General features: G+C 49.9%; 1 protein-coding gene across 4 annotated transcripts in view; it reads left to right on the plus strand.

Moving 5' to 3' along the window:
- NACC2 (NACC family member 2) overlaps positions 1–21,491 on the plus strand; it is a 64,628-nt gene that overhangs the window by 14,348 nt on the left and 28,789 nt on the right. The window contains exon 1 of one of the 4 annotated variants that reach the window (XM_075112188.1): positions 21,173–21,247. The exons of 2 other annotated variants lie outside the window; for them this stretch is intronic. The gene's annotated coding sequence lies outside the window, so the exon portion shown is untranslated. Of the gene's footprint in view, positions 1–21,172; positions 21,248–21,491 lie in introns of those variants that run through there. One more of the 4 variants, XM_075112190.1, reaches the window with a different exon arrangement.

Genomic DNA, 21,491 nt, shown 5'->3' on the forward strand with positions numbered 1-21,491 from the left:
TTTGGCAAAATTACATTCAGAAGATGTAACAGTTTTTCTGCTTACTAGCACAATCCATTTGTGCCTTTCTACTGGATTTTCTCAACTCAAGCTGATAAAGGATGAATTTTAAAATGAGGGCTGGGTTGTGGGGGGAGAGAATATTGTACCTCATGGGTTCAGGAATAGACAGGGAGGCTTTTCACGTTTAGATCATTGTTTCAAATCCATACGGATCGGCACTATGGGCTCTGTTAGTTTTCAGTTATTCGTTGCTCTCTGAAATTATTTGGCGGTGTGTCTCATGTTTCCCGCGGGCAGGGGTGCGCAGCATCGCCTCCGCCATGAGCGGCGGCTTGTAGGTACCCGACTTAAATACACTTAGCAGCGTCAGACTCCCCGAACGTCCAATATTAGGCATTTATTGCACTGTTACGGCTCTGTACCGCTGGTACCAGTAAAACCATCCTGAATGAGGGGTGCTGCCGGGGTGCCGGACCACGGACGCCTGCGGTGGGACGGGTGGGCCTGCCCCGAGGCGCTCCAGCCTTGGCGGCTTCTTTGGGTTTCTCTGAGCATCAGCACGTTCCCGGAGGAGCTCCTGGCCCCGGCTGAAGTCGCTGTGGATTTTGCCACTGCCTTCATCACTCCTCCATTTAAAAATTTTTTTTTTTATTTTTGTTAGAAGCTGGTTGTATCAGCTCAGAGCTGCCCCTTCCTAGTACAGACACCAGACTGTACTCAAATGGAGGGGATTGTTTCATAGGTGTCTGCTGTTCTGCTCTTATTATAGACTGATTGACAAAACCAGACCCTAATAAATATTGTAACTGGCTTAAATGACTAAAATATTTACAGGCTGCGGATCGCAGTCAGAGTTGCAAAGGCGTATTCACACTAGAACCCCATTTTTCAGGCGCTTAAGATAATTTTGAAAAACTGTAGCCTTTGTTCTGATTTTTTTTTTAAGGCATTTCTCAAGACAAATGTGATTGAGCAAAGTCAGTAATATTCAGAGATATATATGAATTATAGCGTCATAAAATGGCAGAGAGAGTTTTCACTAGCATGGGAAATTTTCAGACTTTTTTCTGTGCCTGGGTAGATAACTCAATATTTTAAAATCAAACCAAATCAGATAAATAAGCTGGAAGTCGTAGTTAGCATTCGTCAAGCTACTTAGACTGGATGTTCAGGCATTGACTGGCTCCACCTCTAGCTGCAGGGTTTCCCTGTTATGAACGGGTGAATACTAATCCTTGTTTATTCTCTGCTGCAGAGAAATAGATTCATCAGTAGTTTTCGATCTTTAGAAGCAGCCCTCGGTGAGAGCCGGGTTGGAGCGCCCTGGCATTTATCTGTGCGATGTGCACGGCGGTGCTCAGCTGGGTACGGCCGTTTGTGCCTTGTGCCAACGCGAGACACCGCAAGGAGAACTTCTGATACCCTAGAAGTGGCCCCAGGGTGTGGCTGCGATGTGATAATTACGGTGGGGGGGGCGATTACAAGAGTTGCCTCTGCCCTGGGCACCTCCTGGCATCCCGCTCGCCCCCCCGTACCGCTGGCCGAGCCGGGAGGTGCGCGCTGGAACCACTGAGTGAACTACTGGGAAAGGATGACTTTCAGTGTCTTTTTTAAAGATTGCAGGGAAGGATGAATCAAAGCAGTGAGGTGTTTTACTCTAAGCATGGTGGCGGAAAGGGGTCTTTTTATCTTCTGGGTTTCTTTGTTTCCTGACTGTTTCATAGTGCAGGCTTGCTAGCGGAGCGGTGTTAAGCAAGTTTCTGCAAACCTCTTTCTGGTATCCTGTTGAAAATGGCGATGGTGCCAAATGAAAATCAAATATTTAGCTCTAAACTTTTTTTTTTTGCTTCTACGCTCCCAAGGACTCCCTCCTTCTGACTGTATTTGCTTATCCCAGACTAAGGGCTGAGGAGTGGCCAGCAGCCATCCCGCTGAGAGCCTCCATCCCTGCAGATCCCGGGGGGCATGGGGCTGGCAGAGCTGCCGTGACCGCTCCTTGGGTTGTCCTGGGTGGGCTTCGTCCTCGGGGGTGGGCTGCGCTGCGGGCCCTGCCGTCGCTGGCTCTGCCGGTCCCGCTGCGTGCGTGCCCACGGCTGGGTTTAGCCAGGACAGCAGGGTTACCTTTCACACTGGGCAACTGATTTCTCTTTTCCCATGTTCCCCTCGTATTTCCAGTTGGAGATATATCTGGGAATATTCCCTATCGATGGGGTAGAGCGAATTTAGTTCTATTGAACTGCTGCAGCAGTTAAGAAATGGAAAAAAAAAACCAAAAGCAAGCCGTGCATATAAATAGCTGGGTTTTTTTATTTTATTTTGAGAAGGACTGTAAATGCAAAGATCAGGAGAAGCGGGCTGAGGTGTGACCCCAGCCCGGAGCTGGGTCGTGTCGCGAGCAGCACCCGGACCCCCGGGAGAGTGCCTGGGCGCCCGTTCAGGGCACCCTGTTCCCTTCACGTGAGTCACGTATTCGCCTTTGGGAACCTGTCCAGCGCGGGGGCAAAACACTCAGAAAACTTGTCCAGGTTGAAGAAAGACCTCAGAGTCTTTTAAAATAGAGTGAAATTATTTAGACTTTAATTTATTCCTTCTGTAGGTAAGCCCAAGGTCTAGGAAGGGCTGCAGTATGAAGAAATAGAATTTCTTTGGGTTTTGTAGTATTTCTTGGAAGAGCATTTGCAGCACTAATCACCAAGCTTCTTCCCTTTGTTTTCCCCCCTTTCCCAATTAACCTCATATTAGGCCCCGCATATCAACAGCGGCTTTTATCCTCTGCTGCTCTTCACCAGGTTTCATATTCCTACCTGCCTCACTACAACCACGTTCTTACCATCATGCATTAATAAAACCCAAGCAGAGGCCAGCGGGACCTTCTGCTGCCTCTGTGTCTGCTGGAGGGAAACTCTTCCCAACAAACAGAGTGAAAATTGCAACTGGTTATGTAAATTATGGGCAAGGGTTTAAAAAAAATATTCAAACCGGGTTTAATTTGTATGTGTTTTGGAAATAAGTTATACCAATGCATAACACGGGTTCTGCGGGTGTGATGCCAGCTCCCGGATGTGGAAGCAGATATTACAACCTTGAAGAATCTTGTAGGACGTAAGAGTTTTAATTAAAAAATCCGGCTTAATTGAGGGTGTTTTGGTTTAGTGTGAATGTCTTAATTTCTTTTGAAAAAGTATTAAATGGAACCCTTAGTATATTTTTTTTTATTTCTGCATATTTATTCTTGAAGTTGAAGCATTAGAAAATAATTGAGTAAAACAAAATCCACAAGGCTTCAAATTACCTCTAGCTTAATGTTTTATTTAAAAGGTTTGCTAACTGACATTCTTTATAATGAATTAGGTCACGCGGCTCTAAAGAGTGTTGTTGGTTTTCTTTTTTACATTTAAATTTGAGGCTGCTTCCCTCAAAACTTGGGCTCCGCTGCTGTGAACCGCCGTATGGTTGTGACTCCCGGGCTCCCCGGCTCGGGGAACCTCGCTCTAATTATTCTCAATCACACTAGTGCAAATGAATATATCCGTGTTTGGAGGATCGAAGCGGTGTTGTCATGGCAATCTCCGTAAGGTCATGAGAAACTCATGGATATTGTTCGCCGCCTCTCCCGGGAGACCTCTCCTACCTTTGCAAAACTATGGATTTGGGGGGTTTGGGAAATAACTTTAAAGCACAATTTTGTAACGATTTGGCTAAAAGGGTTCTCTGTTTCATACCGGGTGGCTGAAGCGCCGCGGTTCAGGTGATGCTGATGGTGGGCTGTGGCTCACATCACGCCTACTGACTCATCCTCTTCCTCTGGGAGCTGCAGCTCGCCACATCCCGAGCCGGAACGTGGGCCACGCTTGCTCTGGAAGGTGGGATCCTTATAAACCACCGGGGCAGCGGAGGGGACCCGTTTGGTGAGCGCTGGTTAATGGTGCTCAGTGTGGTGGGATGGGCTCTGGCTTGGGTTTTGTTAGTCAAGGGTTTGCTTATATGCAGTCTAAAAAACAAGACGAAACAAAAAAACCCCAAACCAAAAAAAACCACCCCAAACCAACTCTGCTTTCTTAATTCCGGGAGGTGATGCTGGCTGGAGCTGTAGCGACAGGAACTCCCAAGCTGCCCCTGTCCCCCAGCACGGCTGGCGGGTGTCACCCCGCGTCCGTCCCGTCCCTCCGTGTCTGCAGCCGCGCAGGGAGCGATGACGGTGCTGAGTGCTGCAGTCACTGCAAAGGAATGCGGGCGACGGAATAAATGCCTTGCTGGGCTGTAACTCCCTGGATCGTGATGGGAGGGGATTCATGTAAAAAATATGTGAACGGTAAACACTGGAAGAAGTGGCAGAGGGAGGTTTGCTTAGTGCTGCTTGGGCAGAGCTCTCCTCTCCTAAAGGAGATCATGGCAAAGTCACAGGATGGTTTGGTTCGGGTTTTGAAAGGTAAGGAATTGATAACAAAGTGCGTCTACATGGGTGCGCAGCAAGACCTTAAATTAGAATTACAGCTAAATTAGAAAAGAAAAAGTGTGGAAGTGATCCAGAAAGTTAGTTCATTTTGTTTAGTAACATGCATGGAAACCTCTCGCATATTTTCACTGCAGCAGCAACACCGGTGACTTTACAAATACGTTGTGTAGTAGGACTAATGAATGCACTAAAACTGGCATTTAGCGAGTCTTGGTTTAGGTGATCCATGCAGCTGTGGGTTTATGGTTTTGTATTTCGAAGTTCTTTTTGGTTTTAGAAAGACCCAAGCAACACAAACAAAACAAAACCAAAAATAAGGCTTTTTGATAGAGAGCCGTTAAAGCACTTTGATTTGCAACTAAATGCATGTTAAATCTGCAATTCTTTTTCGAGCCGGAAGAAGCTATACATACACACATACATACACACCCCCCCTTCATCTGAGCCTTAGACAGGTTTAGCACATACATATGCAGATTTTTTATGGTCAAGTTACTTGGTGTGAAAGATCCGATGTTATTTGATGATTGCTATCAATATTGTACAAAAACCTATGAGAGCCGTATTTAAATTTTTTTTTTTAAATCTTAAATTTTGTTGGCTATAGAAGAGGTGTGACTACGCCTGTCAGGGTGCTGTGTAAGCCTATTACACCATTATACGTGTTATCTACGCTTAATTGCTTCTGGTTGCCACGTCTTTCCAGATTCTGAGCCCAGCCAGTCTTGTCCTCTCACACCTGACATGCGCTCACAGATCAGAGGAAGAAAACAGGTTTTCACGGGTTTTTGCACCTTGCAGGTGCGCGGACAGCTTCCCCCTTCCCGTGCAAGGCCTGGCTTGCAGAGCCCCTGCCTGTCCCAGCAGCATCCGTGCCACCCTGGGCCGTGGGGTGCCCTGGCACGGGGGGTCCCGCACACGGGGGGGATGCCCCAGACTGTCACCTCTGCCCTGTGACTTGTCCTGCTCTTCATGGGGTCTGTTTTGACCCCACTTTCTCTAGAACTTTACAAACGTGTTGAATTAAAGGTTTTTAAATTAGAATTTTAGGTAGTTGCTGTAAGTCAAAGGTTTAAAGTTCCTGGTTTCAAGTGTAGGTATGTGTTGGGTTTAAAAAACCCAATGAAGCACTAAGCAAGTGGAATTTGTCATTAAGGCCTATTTACATTTAAAGAATCCTTTTAGATGATCTGTCTTTCTCTGCTTTCTGCAGAGGGAGGGAGCAGAGGCTGAGCTGAAAACGAAGCTGGTTTTCTCAGCTGACCTTCTGGCACACGGGCTTTCTCATTTACTGCTGCCTCGGCATCCACACGCACGCACGGCTTCAGCCCTGCGTCTTGGCACCTCTAGTATAGCCGTTAATCCTTCCAGGTCTGCAGGACTTGAGCTGAGAAGCCCTCTAAACCACTTCTGACCTCTCCTGGCTTGTACACCCCACACCTGACGAAGTGGCCGGCAAGGTGCTGTCCCGTGGAGGGGCTCGGTGTGCCTGATGAGGTTAAAAACGGCACGGTGGAGCCTTCGATGCTGGGAGAGCAACTAACTGCAACTTCTGCAATATCTAACGTTGCTTCCAAACCCTCCGCTTATCCCTCACATTGGCTTTTGTCGATCGTTTGGTTGACTAACATGTTCCTGTCAGCTTTGGTGACAATGACATGTGAGTAAGCAGAACACCCAAATTTCTGAACGATGGCTTGTGGTGATTTCCTAATTTCCTGAGTGAGCACAGGCTTCTTGGGGTTTCATTCCTGTGCCAGAAAGACTATTTGCTCATACAAAGTTCTTCATTGTAATAGGAAAAAAATCAATTTGATTACTTTCATGTCAGCATGCATGTCTAATGGCTTAGAAGTTATTGCGGCCATAAAATATACAGTATCATTTCTCTCTCACTCTGAAATTTGACAGGATTAATATAGTCAGCATGAAATCTTAGTCATAAAGTCGACCATAAGTGATGGTAAAATTAGCTGCTGAAATCGTCTGCTTATGGAAAGCATCTTCTGTTTTTCCTTCTGGGAAAAAATATCAAGGGGCTGGTGTGCAGATCGGAACGGGAGCTTTCTGCATTTCGGGCTCTAATACAAATATGTCCGTTTCATCTCGCGCTCTCGTAGCGAGAGAGGCGGCGAGCGCCGTTCGGCTCTGCGATGTCCCGCGGAGCCTGGAGTGCGGTTTTGCAGCCCGTCCGTCGCTGGCCGGGCGGTGGAGGTTGGGGGGGGGGGGGGGGGCGGGCTGCGTCTTGTGCCCGGTGCCACGGTGGTGCGGGGGTCGTGGCTGTCCCGCATCCCACCCTCCCCTGCAAGTCGTTCCCTCTGTGAGCCAAAGTGAGGTACGTTGCGGGGCCTGAAAAGCATCTCTGCCTTCGGAGGTCGGACTTTGGGTTAGAAACCGGGGGCGTGGGTCCCTCAGTGGCGGGCGGTGTTTGCCCAGGGGTTGTGCAAACAATGCACCGATTCACCTCATGCAGCGCAAGCCTCGTCGCGGTTGAAAAACTGTTTCTATCCACGGGTCAGTGCTCTGGTGAGGTTGGAGGGAGGTGAGGGCTAGGTGAGCCAAGCTTTGCCCGTGGTCTTCACCCACGGGCTTTAGCAGATGCTTGTCCTCCTGGTGCAGCCTTCTCACGGGTCACCCGTGTCCTCCTCGCACAGACCCCTTGGGAAGCAGGCTGACCACCTTCATCAGGGCGGGAGAAATGCCCCGGAGAAAGCTACCCTGCTCTGAGCTGAGATTGAGAAACCTCTGCCTGAAGCTGAGCTTCCTCCTGCAGAGTGACTGCGCTGGCTGCCAGCGGAGAAGCCTGGCAGATGGCCGGAGCAGCCACTCCTTCCCGCTCATCCACCTCCAAAACTGCCCTTGGAAGTGGAGATGAAGCGCTGGGGATAGGCAGGGAGATGTTTGCTGACGTGTAATCCTTGCCCAGCCTTTGAATTACTTGTTAATATTTTTGTTTAATGACATCTTGTCTCGGCTGCCTTGTGTAAGGTGCCCGTAGCTGTGTTTTCTGCTTATGAAGCCGGTTCCAGAAAGAAGAAAGAAGCTGGGTGTTGGTGTCTATATCATCAACTTCAAAATTAGACCAAGGGTAGGCAGTGTCCCGCATCCAGGCGTCATTTACCCACCCCATAAGGTCCAAGATCCAACTTTCATTGCTAGCCCTTGGCCTGCTTGGCTTTGCAAGGAGAAATTTCTCCTGCCTCTTGATCAAAGATATGCAGGGGTTTACATCTCCAGGGGGGCTCAGGGGTCCCTCCCATCATATTCGGATGCTCCTGCCTCCGCTGGAAGCTGTCGTCCTGCTGGTTTTGCATGTTCTGCTTCCCTTGGCAGCCCGTTGTGAAAAGTTAATATCTGGTCATTGGTTTTAGCTGCATCTCCAAGGCAACTTCATTCATACGCTGGCTCCGGGTTCATACCGATCCGGACATGCCTAGATGACTAACTCCCGTCTCCTGTTACGCTGTCCCAGAAGAGCTGTTAACTCCTTCGGCCCAGGTAGGTGGTGATACCGCAGGGAATGGGCAGGCAGAGCGGGTGGGTGGCATAAACACCCGGCAAACGCCCACTCGCTCTGTTCCCCCTCCATCCTTTCTGCTTTGGTTTGCTTCCCAGTGGCCCGTCCAGCCTGGAGAGCAAAGGGCTCATCGCTATTTAAGATCCCTTTCAGTGCAGAAAGGTCTCAGACTAAGTTTGTTTCTCCTGAGATTATCATGCTTCGCTATCCTTTGGTTTGGGCAGAATGTTGCCTTTGGGATCTAAACTTACTGAAAAAATTTCATTTAAAAAAAAAAAGAACTTGGCTGCACACTAGCAGTACACTCTGAAATGCAGCTAAAATTTAATTTTGCATTTCATACAAGCCGAGGGGGGATTTTCCTCTAAGGGGCAGGCGATGCGGCAACACCACTGTGTTCCTGGCACATGTTCGGGGTCCGTGAGCCCTGCGAGACGGAGCTGTAACAGGTTAAACGTGGAGACACATGGCATTGCTGCAGCGCCTGGTCCCTCCCCGATGTGCCTATTTCTGTATGGGCTTGTCAGATACAGATTTACAGCCCCCAGAGACTCCTTTTGATTCTCACCAAAAGATGTAGGAAGGAGGAAAATGAGCCAAACTCTGGGGTTTTTTTGCTGTTTGTTTCTCTCTCGGCAGTGCTGAGAGGTGCCGTTGCACTAGATGATATGTCTTTATAATCTGCGCTGCTTGCTGGGATGGGTCCTGCGGCGCCTGGCGATTCCCCGCCGGGGCGAGTGGCCGGTCCCCAGGAGAGCATCCGGCTGGGAAGGAGTGGGGCTGGGAGTGGGGCAGAGCAGGTCCGGCTCTCACTAGCACCAGGCAAAGTTTGGCTTGAGCTTGACGAGCACCGCTAGGATGCGATGCTGCACTCTTCCCGTGGTGCGTTTGAATGCTGGCGTGGTCCATGTACCCGACCTGGATGTCGTGACGCTGCTTTTCTCAGGGTCCTGGAGGTGATGTGGCAGGAGCGTTGGCACCGGTAGGGAAAGCACATCGGGTTTTACTGGTCACGTTCCTGTCCTTGCAGCTTAAGTGGGGTATCGCAGCTGAAATCAAGCCCTGAGGATCGTTAAGATGTACAAACTGGGAACCCTGTTAATTTTTTAATGCCTAATGCATTTTGGGAGGTCTGTTAGGCTGAAACACCAGGCAGAGAATTAAACACGCTGGGAATATGAACCTGCCATGACTCGTGACCATGCCTGAGTGGCTGGACGAGGCTGCTCGCCGCAGCCGTGGTGGTTCGCTGTGGCAGAGTTAATTAGAGAAATAGCGGAGAGATTACCCCAAGGAGCCGGGGTACGACTCAGTCGGAGACCGTTACCCCGTGTGCCACATACGAAACCCGCTGTCTCGCCAACCTCCCTCCTCCAGGTGCTGCTTTCCCTTCCTAGAGAAGAAAAACTGCTCTAGGACTGTTTGAAATGTAGTTGCTTTAGCTCTTAAATTTTAATAATAGATTACCATTAGTATCAGCCTTATATAATGCACACCTCATTATTGCTTACTCAGAATAATTTCTCAGCCTCCTTATAGAACCTTGGAACTTTATTTGCTGAGTATAAAATATGCAGAAATGCATGAATAGTTTTAAGACTTGGTACCCTAAACTAATACAGCCTGCTTTTTTTTTCCCTGCACCATGATTGAAGTCAAATTAACATATTTACCTTCAGTGCTCCCAGGAGTAGCATTAAAAAATTCAAGAGGTGATTCAGAATAGTCTCCGATTAACTGTGTTTAAAGCTGGATTTCATTTCTCAATAAAACCATGCAAACACTTGACTCCCTTTCAGCTTTGCAGCCTCTTTCCTCCCTGCGTAGGTCCTTGGACTTATCAACAGATGGTAGCAGTATTATTACCGCCGCATTCCCAAAAGGAAGCTTTTTATTTTATTTTATAGGTTTTTCAGGATGGGGGAGAAAGCCGGGACAGAGAGTAAGGGAGGGAATGGGTTATAACAAATAGCACAGAAGCGTAGCTGCAACTTGAATCTGAAATAAGGAAAGGTCTTGAGCGTGATTTTGTCTTGCTGCCTGCGAGCACTGGTTTGCGGGGTTACGTTGGTTACGTTATCGTGCTCTGCCTCAGTTTGTCTGTACGTGATAACTGTTTCCTAGGGCAAATCGCGAGCTTAATTTTTGCTGTGTGTTGACATCTTCCCAGGAAGAAAAGCTGTGTAAATGCAGGGGTAGGAAATGGAAATGGTTGCTTTATTGCCCAGTGGTTTCTTTATTCTTACCAACGACTACCCAGGAGCTGTCCTGCCTGTGCCGTGATTTATTCCTACAGCTATAGGCTGCAGCTGCTATAGCTCCCAGGATTTCAGGCCCCACAACAGTGGCGTTCAGGGGTGCAAATTCATGCCCCAAAGCCTCAGGCTGCTCTGCCACGGGCTTCTCTGGGGAAGCACCGTCTCTTAAGCCTATCAGTGCCATAGGAAAAGCTTCGACCCTATCGGTTTTCCTGACCAGGTAATAAATATTCCAAGGCGAGGGTCTATGTAACAAGCCCCCGTACTTGGAGTCGGTACCCGCCGAGTGGAACAACTCTGCCTGAAAATTTTGTTTATCATGGACTAGAGATACTTGCAGTGGCTTTTTTTTTTCTTCCACGCCTGCTCCTAGATTAGGAAGTTATTTCAGCAGATGTTGTTTCCTAAGAAAATGGGTTAATGCTTGGTGGTTAGAACGGTGTGGCAAAAAAGCTTATTTGTGTGAGGTTTTGGCTAATTGCCTTGCAAGTGTTACAGAGCGTTGCAGCAAATTTCCTGGATTTCGCAATCGCGATGGTTCTGGTTTAACTGGCCAGAAAGATTTTTCAAAAATACAAAACTAAATGGAAGAATAGAGGCAAATCACCTGCTGTGCTGCTGGAAAAAGCTGAAGGGCCTTAAGTCTGGGGTGAAAAGTCTCCAGGTGTCTGAGCAAGTAGTTGAGACTCGGGGCTGAACACATCTCAGGGTTTTATCATCTTTGAACTGATGAAAGACTGATGTTGCTTTGGGGCAGGCCAGAACAAGCCCCTCTTAGAAATGACAAGTAATTCCCAGGCTAAGAGTTCCCTGGAAGAACGGGGATGTTTTTCCTTCCCAGTTCATGGGAATGGGGATGTGTTTGCAGGATTGTTGCACGGGGAGGGGAAGGCTGCCAGCATGCAAACCATCCTCCGCTCCCAGGGCAGGGACCTCGGGAGGTGGTGGGTCCCAGCTCCCATGTGGAAGCTCTTTCTCAGCATGGAGAGTCTTTATGGGCCCCATTCCCTTGTTTTGTCCTGGGAGGCGAGTGTCCGGGTGCTGCAGGGACTGCCTGGGCTGCTCTCGTCCCGGACGATGCTGCTGAGCCGGGGTTACTCTCTGGGGTCACCCCTGTTCTCACATGCGCGTGGCGCCCAGCCCCACTGGGGCTTTTTCCCACGCCTGCTCCTACATTGGCCTGTGAGAAGGGACCGAGGCTTGTTCTCTGGGTTCCCCAATTTGGTGCCAAGCGAGGTGGCTACCGCCAGCACCCCACGCCCAGTCCTCCTGCTCTGCATCTCCTCCGGCTCCCCAGGAGCTGGGGAGCTGTACTGGCAGGCAGTGATAAAAGGAGAGGAGATATATTTCATGCATTTATGAAATGCATCTGTGGAAGGTACTGGTGCAGGTGAAAACAGAGCCTGGACTAAGAAATGGGGTTGTTTTGTGTTCGATAATACTTGTGCAGTGAGTCCTGCAGCTCCGTACCACGACGGGCACGGCGTATGTCTCGCTAACGTAATGCCACCTTGGTGGGGAAAGCCACCTGTCCCCAGTCTTGCCCGCCGGCATCTCAGCCGCCGGTGGCAGGACTGCTCCTCACCGCTGCCTCGGCTCACGGACACTGGTCCCACCCGGGGCTGGTGGAGGTGGAAGCTGCTCTGAGCAAGAAGGAGAAGGAGGAGTTTCAGTCGGCACACAGTGAAGCCAGCAATTCAGTAAGAAAGGCAGGTGCGCAGGAAAATGCAAATCAGGTGTTGCTATTTCTAAGAGCATCACTGTAAAAAGACTTTTATTGTGTCAAAAAGTGTGATGGTGAGAAACTGCGGCTGGCGGGGCTGGAAGGAAACCTCAGGCTCTCTCCTGGGCACGTCCGCACTGCTCGCCCTGGGGATGCTCCAGGGAAGGGTGGCCATGGAGTCCTCCTTCAGCCGGTCCCGCCGTCCTGTGCCATGGGGAAAGCCTGTTTCTGGGCCAGAGCCCCCGGGGCTGTGTGCCGGCACAGATGCGGGTCGGGGGCTCGTGGCATCGGCCAACGCCGCATCCCTACGCTGCTGGTTAAATCGCTAATTAGATTCCATCCGAGCAGCAACATAAACCAGGAATAAATGGACTTGGCTTCATAAACTTAGCACTTAAATATTTTCCCAGGCAGGAAAAAAAACATTTGCTTTCCATGCAAAACATATAAATCTTGGAAAAGTTCCCGAAGTTGCGTGTTTAACTGTTCAGATCTGTGCCTTTGTAGAATAGAGGTGGTTATTCCCCTGCATAATTATTTTTCTTTTTAAAAGGAAGCTGAAATGTTTGCGAGGAAGACATTTTAAGCGACTGCTGGGGATGAACAAGAGTGAAGGGAGAGTCAGGTTTAATGATGATTGCTTTGCTTTGCTTTATCACTGTTGGAAATTAAGCACCTTTTCCTCATCCCCTCCCCACAAGGACTAACCACAATCGCTGCTTTTACCGTTGTATTTGGGGGCTGTTTCTGCTGGTCTTATGAGTTTTACTGAAACATGTATCTGGTTGCTAGTTTCTTCTTAATCCTACCAAAATACAAGTGCTGTTACTGGAGTTTATTTAATACGATGGAGTCTTTGTATGGTTAAAATTGTGGACGCTGTATAAAGCACAGGCTCTCTCCTTGCTTCCCAGTGGCCCTGGTGCAGAAGGCGCTGCAGTCGGATGCCCCTTTATTTAACTAGTGTGGGCAAGGGGTGAAAGGGAAGGGAGCAGCCTCCTCCAGCCAGGCCAGTGCGCGGAGGCGAAGGGCCATCGGTGCCGCTCGCCCCTTTTCCATTTGCTGCGGTGGCAGGCGAGGGGCTCCCGTGGGAAACGGGGGGCTGACACCCAGCGGGGGGGCTTCTGCCTCCGAGCACCGGCCCCACTCGCCCAGGATGGAGATTTCCAGAGCGGTGGGTGAGCTCTCTGCAGATGGATCCATCAGTTATTTTCTGTGCTGCGCCTGCCTCGTGCTCACCCCACGAGAGACCCCACTGTAACTGTATAACTAGAGAGATACAGCGTGTAGATTTATTTTTGCATAAAATCACTGTTTCACATAAAATCCCAGAGGAGATGCTGCGGAGCCCCGTCATGGCGCTGGCGTGAGGCACAGCCTGCATCGGCGTCTCCCTGTCCCCGTCCTGGGGGTGCGGGGGTAGCACCCCCAGCTGTGCCGAGGCACTGGGGCGCAGTTAGGGATGGGGGCTGGAGATGGGAGATGGAGAAGCAGCTCTGTGGTGACCGTCCTGCCTGGAACGGGTCAGCTTTTGGCATGAGGACAAGCGAGGTGAGTTTGGTCTCTTCATACAATGGACCGTCAAGACAAGATTATCAGGGTTTTCTCGGAGCTGGGATAAGGAGGGGTTGGGGTGCGCCAAGCAGGAATTTGCCCAGGATGACGGTGTGCTGGAGGAGGCTTTTCAGCACTTGGCCCTTCATGAGCACCACGAACACGCGGTTTGAAAGAAGCTAGAAAATAAAAACACACAACAGTCCTATGCAGAGCAAAAAACCCCAATAACCATCCTACAGCTTCTCTCGAGAGCACCTTCTGCATGCTTTGCTGGCATTAATAGTCACCATTCCGGAGCTAGAGATGTTTAAGTTGTCTGTGTTCTGCTAACACCTTTCTGTGTCGTAACAGTCATCACCTCTCCCGGTTTGGCCAGGCAGCGGTGTCTGCCGCGCTCCCTGTAATCCAGGAGTGAATCAAAGCAACTTTTTACAAAACAAGATTCTCTCGCTGTTGCAAAAGAGCTTTGGGGAAATCTGGTTTTTGTGGTTAAGGATCTTACTCTGATGCACAAGGAAAATTATGTGTAGCTTTTATTTGGCCCAAAGGATTCTTACAACATTATCCGTATTTCCTTTAATTTGTGGGATTTCTAGTAAATGGGCTTAAAAATAGGTCCGGGCAAGATGCCAGGGTACATACGAACAGCAGAAAAGCTTTGCAGGCTGTGAGCAGCTCGCTTTCACTTCTCCCTCGGCGCGGGCTGGGGGGACGGAGCAAACGCTCACCTTTTGGGGTTAAATTTAATGACATCTATGGAATTCTTTGGAAGTCGATATTGCAGAAAAGATCCTTTAACTCTTTAATAGAACGGATGCAATATTGTTGTTGAGCTGGACATGAGTCTGGAAAGGGAGCGGGAGGAGCCGTAGTGCCAGGGAAGGACAAGAGCATGGGGAGGGGGGGGGCCCGGGGGGACCCTCACACAAGTCCCTGGACCCGCTCACTAATGGGATCTGGGGACCCTGGAAACCCGGCGTATGAGCAGAACATGGCGATGATACACACTTTTTTTTTTTTTTCCTTTCAGCTTTTCATTCTCAGAAGTCTCTTTAAGCCTTTTGTAAGATGGGAAAAATCTAATAAGGCAGAGGCTATGGCTCGGAGCCATGCTCCCAGCCGGGGCGACTGCTGGGTGCCCGACTCCCTTTGGTGCTATTTGGCTGGCTCTTTCTTCAAAATCAGCCTTGGTTCAAGTGACGTAAAAATGCATTTTTCCCTGGGGACAGCCACCCGCAAAAGCCTTTCATTAAGATACAGTGGGTTTATGCAGCTGGAGTCCCAGCGGTAAAGGGAGTAAGTGGGAAAGGATGCCGGGGCCCCGCCGTGCAGCAGCCAACCTGCCTCGCTCCACGTTCTGCCAGGCCAGCGCGCCTTACGGCTTCCCAAAATGGGCGATTTTTGTCCTACTTTTGCAAAATTTGGTTCATTTGATTTTAATTAAATCTTTGGGCATAAATCTGTAAAGCACTAATTTGAGTACCGTGGCTGCTGTGCCTCTGTGTTGTGAGTAGCTTCTTGGGAGGTGAAGAGGAAGAACGGAGGGAGATGGACGAAGAGGAAGAACGGGGGGAGATGGACGAAGAGGAGGAACGGGGGGAGATGGACGAAGAGGAGGAACGGGGGGAGATGGATGAAGAGGAGGAACGGGGGAGATGGATGAAGAGGAGGAATAGGGGGAGATGGATGAAGAGGAGGGGCGGGGAGATGGATGAAGAGGAGGAACGGGGGAGATGATGAAGAGGAGGAACAGGGGAGATGATGAAGAGGAGGAACGGGGGGAGATGGACGAAGAGGAAGAACGGGGGGAGATCGACGAAGAGGAGGAACGGGGGGAGATGGATGAAGAGGAGGAACGGGGGAGATGATGAAGAGGAAGAACGGGGGGAGATGGACGAAGAGGAGGAATGGGGGGAGATGGACGAAGAGGAGGAACGGGGGGAGATGGATGAAGAGGAGGAATGGGGGAGATGGATGAAGAGGAGGAACGGGGGGAGATGGACGAAGAGGAGGAATGGGGGAGATGGATGAAGAGGAGGAACGGGGGGAGATGATGAAGAGGAGGAATGGGGGGAGATGGACAAAGAGGAGGAACGGGGGGAGATGGACGAAGAGGAGGAACGGGGGGAGATGGATGAAGAGGAAGAACGGGGGAGATGATGAAGAGGAGGAATGGGGGGAGATGGACGAAGAGGAGGAATGGGGGGAGATGGATGAAGAGGAGGAACGGGGGGAGATGGATGAAGAGGAGGAACGGGGGGAGATGGATGAAGAGGAGGAATGGGGGAGATGGATGAAGAGGAGGAATGGGGGAGATGGATGAAGAGGAGGAATGGGGGGAGATGGACGAAGAGGAGGAATGGGGGGAGATGGATGAAGAGGAGGAACGGGGGGAGATGGACGAAGAGGAGGAACGGGGAGAGATGGATGAAGAGGAGGAACGGGTGGAGATGATGAAGAGGAGGAATGGGGGGAGATGGACGAAGAGGAGGAATAGGGGGAGATGGATGAAGAGGAGGAATGGGGGGAGATGGATGAAGAGGAGGAACGGGGGAGATGGATGAAGAGGAGGAATCGGGGGAGATGGATGAAGAGGAGGAATGGGGGGAGATGGATGAAGAGGAGGGGCGGGGAGATGGATGAAGAGGAGGAACGGGGGAGATGATGAAGAGGAGGAATAGGGGGAGATGGATGAAGAGGAGGAACGGGGGGAGATGGATGAAGAGGAGGAACGGGGGAGATGGATGAAGAGGAGGAACGGGGGAGATGGATGAAGAGGAGGAACGGGGGGAGATGGACGAAGAGGAGGAACAGGGGGAGATGGACGAAGAGGAAGAACGGGGGAGATGATGAAGAGGAGGAACGGGGGGAGATGGACGAAGAGGAGGAACGGGGGGAGGTGGACGAAGAGGAGGAACGGGGGGAGGTGGACGAAGAGGAAGAACGGGGGGAGGTGGACGAAGAGGAAGAACGGGGGGAGGTGGACGAAGAGGAGGAACGGGGGGAGGTGGACGAAGAGGAGGAACGGGGGAGGTGGACGAAGAGGAGGAATGGGGGGAGATGGACGAAGAGGAGGAACGGGGGGAGATGGATGAAGAGGAGGAACGGGGGGAGATGGATGAAGGGGAGGAACGGGGGGAGATGGACGAAGAGGAAGAACGGGGGGAGGTGGATGAAGAGGAGGAACGGGGGGAGGTGGATGAAGAAGAGGAAGGTTTTGAGCGTCCTGGGAGCAGCAGCAGTGTGTCAGATCGGTGCAGGGAAGGGCAGGAGTGCGGCAGCAGGGCCAGGGCTGGGTTGGGGCTACAGCACATCGTGTGGGTCACGCCTGCGAGGAACCTGCCTTGCGGGGAGCAGCAGGCGGGCAAGCTCACACCACGCCCCTGCCAGCGCTCTTGAACTAAAAACGTGCATTTTCACATGTTGGTGGTGATGGACTTCCATAAAATCAAGGGGACCCCAGTGCCTGACGCAGAAGCAAGCTTATTAAAGGGAAATTATTTATGCCGTGGGCAGCAATGTGCTAATAATACTTTTCATCAGAGGATATTGAGTTGTTTTACAGATGTTAAGTCTTCTGATGCCCCTGTGGAGTGGGGGAAGCATGGTTAATTTGGTTGTACAGGTGAGGACACCAGGCCTCGCCTCTGCTCCCGACCCCAGCCCCGACCACAGCCTGGCTCCTTGCCTGTGCCGCACCAGGGCCACGCTTTTCCTTGAAATCAATAACCTGAGATTTGTGGAAACCAGCCCTCCAGGATCGGGGTGGCTGAGGAATGAAGTCCCACGAGCCATTAAGGACAGCACCCAGTTCCCCAGTACCCTTTCTGGAGGAGGCAGAGAACTTCCTCTAGCTCTTGTAGTAAGGGATAATGTCCGGGAGGCGCCTGGAGGGCACCCGGCTCCGTAACGCCGGGCCTTTCTGTTGGACGGCATCGCCGGCCGTTGAATGGGGTCTCGAGCCTCCTCCGTGGGACTGGTGTGGGTGGGTGCCGGTGCCGGTGCCAGAGGTGGGTGCCGCAGCAGGTGCAGGAGCACCACGGGGCAGCTCCCAGCTCCGACCGCTTTCCCATGTTTCAGGAAAAAGCAGAGCAGAGAAAAACACCCCGTGCTGCCTCGGCACGGATTCGATGGGTTACGAACAGGAAATCATCTGTTTCTCTTGGACTGGGAGCTGCTGAATGCGAGCGCCCCAGGACACCTCTTTTCTTGTTGAACCGCGGGGTTTAGCAGATTCCAGCCCTGGGGACGCTTTGGCTCCCGCGCCGGGTCGCGGTGCTGAAGCACCAACACCAGCCAGCCCAGTGCCGTAGCAGAAGTTCACATTCAAGCTGATTCTTCAAATTTACCTCCTTTGCTGGAGATCAGCTTTCCCGGCTGCCCCGGAGGAAAAGGCTCCTGTTGTTTCTTTAAAGGCCAAGGTTAAATGAGCAGCTGCAGCGCAGCTCGGTGGTGAAGGCAGGGGTTTTTAGGGGTTGGGGAGATGAGCTGGTGCCAGCGCTGGCCCGAGGGGTTGCAGCTGGGCTGCTGCTGGGGTCCATCACCAGGGCTGGGGCTCGAGCGTGTGAGCTCCCCTCTTAAACCAGCGTCATCTCCCTACACGCGCCCATAAGCCCCTTCGATTTTTCTTTTAAAAAATAATGGGGTTTGTGCGTGTGGTGGTTTTTTTTTTTTAAAGACTTTTAACTGAGAGACAGCAAATTTAGTATTTTCTGAGTCTTGGATGTGTTGTGATTTACATTTGATTTTAGGCATAATTAGAAATGCAAGTAGAGCGCTTTGTGTTTTACCTCTGCTTCAACTATTTATGGCATGATATGCAAATGAAGCAAGCTATGAATATTAAAGATTAGAGTATGTTACAAAGTATCACTGTCTTTAATGAGTTCGGTAATGGGCACAGGCTTTGCACACACTTTAATATGGAGGTATTTTATGTTGTGTGCCGTCTCCGCGGCTCTGCAGCTATCGATGCCGTGTTTGGTTACATCCCAGGAGAGCGGGGCCGTGATTTAAACCCTATCGAGCCCCGCATCGGCTGCAGTAGGTAGGTGCGATTTCCAAGCGTGCCCATGACAAAGGCGGCTGCGGCTGGCGAAGGGTGTTGATGGATTATTTCACAGAGACTGTTTCAGTTCTCGTCTAGGTCAATCCGTTTCATCTGCTGCAGCGTTGTAGATGGATCTGAGAATATGAAAGTGCTCGTCGACCTTTCAAGGTGCTTTGCAGCACTGGGAGGGAATCTTAAACACGCTCCTGCCAAAATGGAGCCGCTGCCTGTAACGTCACATAGACCCCAAGAAATTAATTTTGCCGTTCCTCACCAATTAGACTTATTGACATAGAATTATTTTGGGGTTTATTGACATATCCGAAGGCCTTTGAAGGAACATCTTATCTGCTGGGTAGCAGAGTGCTGGGAAGCAGGGCTCCTCGCATTAACCCTTTCTTGCCGTAGGAGCCTGGGCAGCCCGGTTAGCACGGTTTTATCTCTAAACCAGTAAACGGTTTTATCTCTAAACCAACATCATAGTTATAAAAGAGGAAGGTAACAGTGGTTTGGGGCGCTGCAGTGCGTACAGAGATTTCATCCATGGGTAATCTGAAGAACAAACTTCTCCTTGAGCACTGGGGTCCCTGCGGGATGCAGCGGATGCCGCGGGGTGATGCTGGGGGGGATGCGGGGTTGCGGGAGGTGGGGGAGAAACCAGCCAGATACGGAAAGCAACAGATTTTGTGCCGAATGGGGCTTGGGGAGGGTGGGTGGAGGGGAGGGAGAATGAAGCATGCCCCAGGGAGCGTGCTTTTCAGATATGAGGTATTTAAATTACAAATTTTGATGAGGAAGATTGTCAGCAGTATTCAAAACAGTGCTTAAATTCTTTTGAAACACTGTCGAGCTGTGCTGTGGCAGTTGAAAAGTTTGGCACACAAGAACTTGGCCCAGAAGTTGCTGCTTGGGTTTTTTTTTTCCCTTTAAAGCTCAATTCATCTGTATTCAAGTATCCCACACGCTTAAGAAAAAAAAAAACCCACCAGGCTCACACTGCTTTGAGACAGACCCTTGTGTGCGAGGGAAGTTGCCAAAGTGATTGGTCTCTAATATTATTGGGGGGTTTCCTTGCCGGTTAATAAGCATTAATAACTATTTATGTGTGTGTATTTAAAAAAAAAAAGAATTTTGCAGCGCTTGTGTCTACTCATGAAAACAACCAGCAAACTAAACTGGGATTTCGAATATGCTTGTGATCCACTGGATTATTAATCCACGTGCATTAGCTATACCTGCTTGTTTTGCTGGGTCGATCAGTGTTCGTTGCTGTGGGATCGGCTCCGTGTTCGCAACCCATGTCTGCGGCATATTGTGAACGTTGGGGAGACTTTCTTACCTCCAGGCTCTGACCCTCCGCTGCTGCATGGGGAGGCTTGGATCTCTGTTAAACCCCCAGATTTAAGCAACGCATCCTGTGCTTTAGCTAGAGCTGTGCGTCGGTGGGGCTGTCCCGGGGACGCTGGCTGTTCGGCTGTGGCACAGCAGCACAAAACTTGTCAGATGTTGGTGTTGGCTCTGAAGACGTACTTGACCACATACATATATATAAAAAACTTCATAATGTTATAGATATACTAGAATATATTGACCATATATAATATGTAATATAATATCCTATGTATAATATAATATTCTGGGCTGCAGAGTTGTCTGGGGGCGCTTTAGGATGCGTCACAGAAATAGGCACATTCTGAAGCTTTGGGCAAAATTTGTTGGACAGGTGAAGGGTTTTGTTGCAAGAGCAGAGAGGTCAGAAATGAAAAGGCGGCGTTGAGTCTCGTGTACGTTCCCGCCTGGGTGCTGCGATCCTGAGGGTGGGAGCTGAGCCTGCAGGGAGATCCCCCCCCGCCCCGGGAAGAAGGAAGAGAGAGGACTGTTTGCTGAAGCGTACGCAATAAATGCAACATATGAAAAATGCGGGTCTTCTGCTTTGCCCCCATCGGCCAGGGGAAGTCAGGCATCAGGCTGAGGTGACCACCTCAGGTCACAAATTTTAGGTTTCTCGGGGGGTTTTGCTCAGTGATCAGAAAGCTCAGTTCTGAAAAGCGCCCTGTGCGATCTAGTATTTGCTTCTGTAAACCTGGAGGTACAGAGTTAAGATTTCTGCAGTATATAGCTTTCCTTTTCTGCAAGCTTATATTTCCATTAAGGATCAAGCTCAGATGCTTTGCTTTATAGAGTATTAAAAGTTTAATGTATAAATGTCTTCCTTCGCCAGAACTTTTTGGCAGTATTGTTTTCCAGTGCTGAAATTTCTACAAAAACATGGAGATCCCGATAGCTGCGAGGGCTCAGCTGCCCTTGAAGGGTTAATTATATTATGCCTACTATTTTTGCTTTTAAAGCCGGGAGAATAAGCTGTAGCCAAAAGTAAAAAGTCATTAATTTTAAGACAGAGATGTAAGCAAAGTTTCCTTCCCCTCTGCAGGTTGGTCAGGGTAGGCTATGCAGTAATTGAAAAGTAAAGGCAATTGAATTACAGGCTCCTGTCCAAACGGAGCGCGATTTCTTCTTCTTTTTTTTTTTACAACCTCCATTGCATCAGAACTAGGCAGTATTCCTGATGTTCTCATGTGTGTTAATGCTGACTCACAGACTAACTTGCACAAGAAAAAAAACACACAGGCAGCTCCACCATACTAGGTAATGAGCTCTAGCAAGAAGCAGCGTCTGATGTTTTGTAAGCTTTTTTTAATTGACCTTTTAAGATATTTACTTTATTTTAAGGCTTTCTGTTCCGTAGTGGCACGATGGTAGAACTGAGTCATGCATGTTATATATTGCTAGCTCTGCTGTTGTGTACTAGGAGTGAGGAGAATACAATTGAGCATGGCACTTGTCTTTTTGATGTGTTACGGATGTGAATTAATGTTTGCGATGGGATGCAGGCAATGCACGCTTTGCAGAAGGCATGGTAATGGGGT

This window comes from Phalacrocorax aristotelis, chromosome 17 (assembly GCF_949628215.1).
Source record: "Phalacrocorax aristotelis chromosome 17, bGulAri2.1, whole genome shotgun sequence".
Taxonomy (NCBI): Eukaryota; Metazoa; Chordata; class Aves; order Suliformes; family Phalacrocoracidae; genus Phalacrocorax; species Phalacrocorax aristotelis.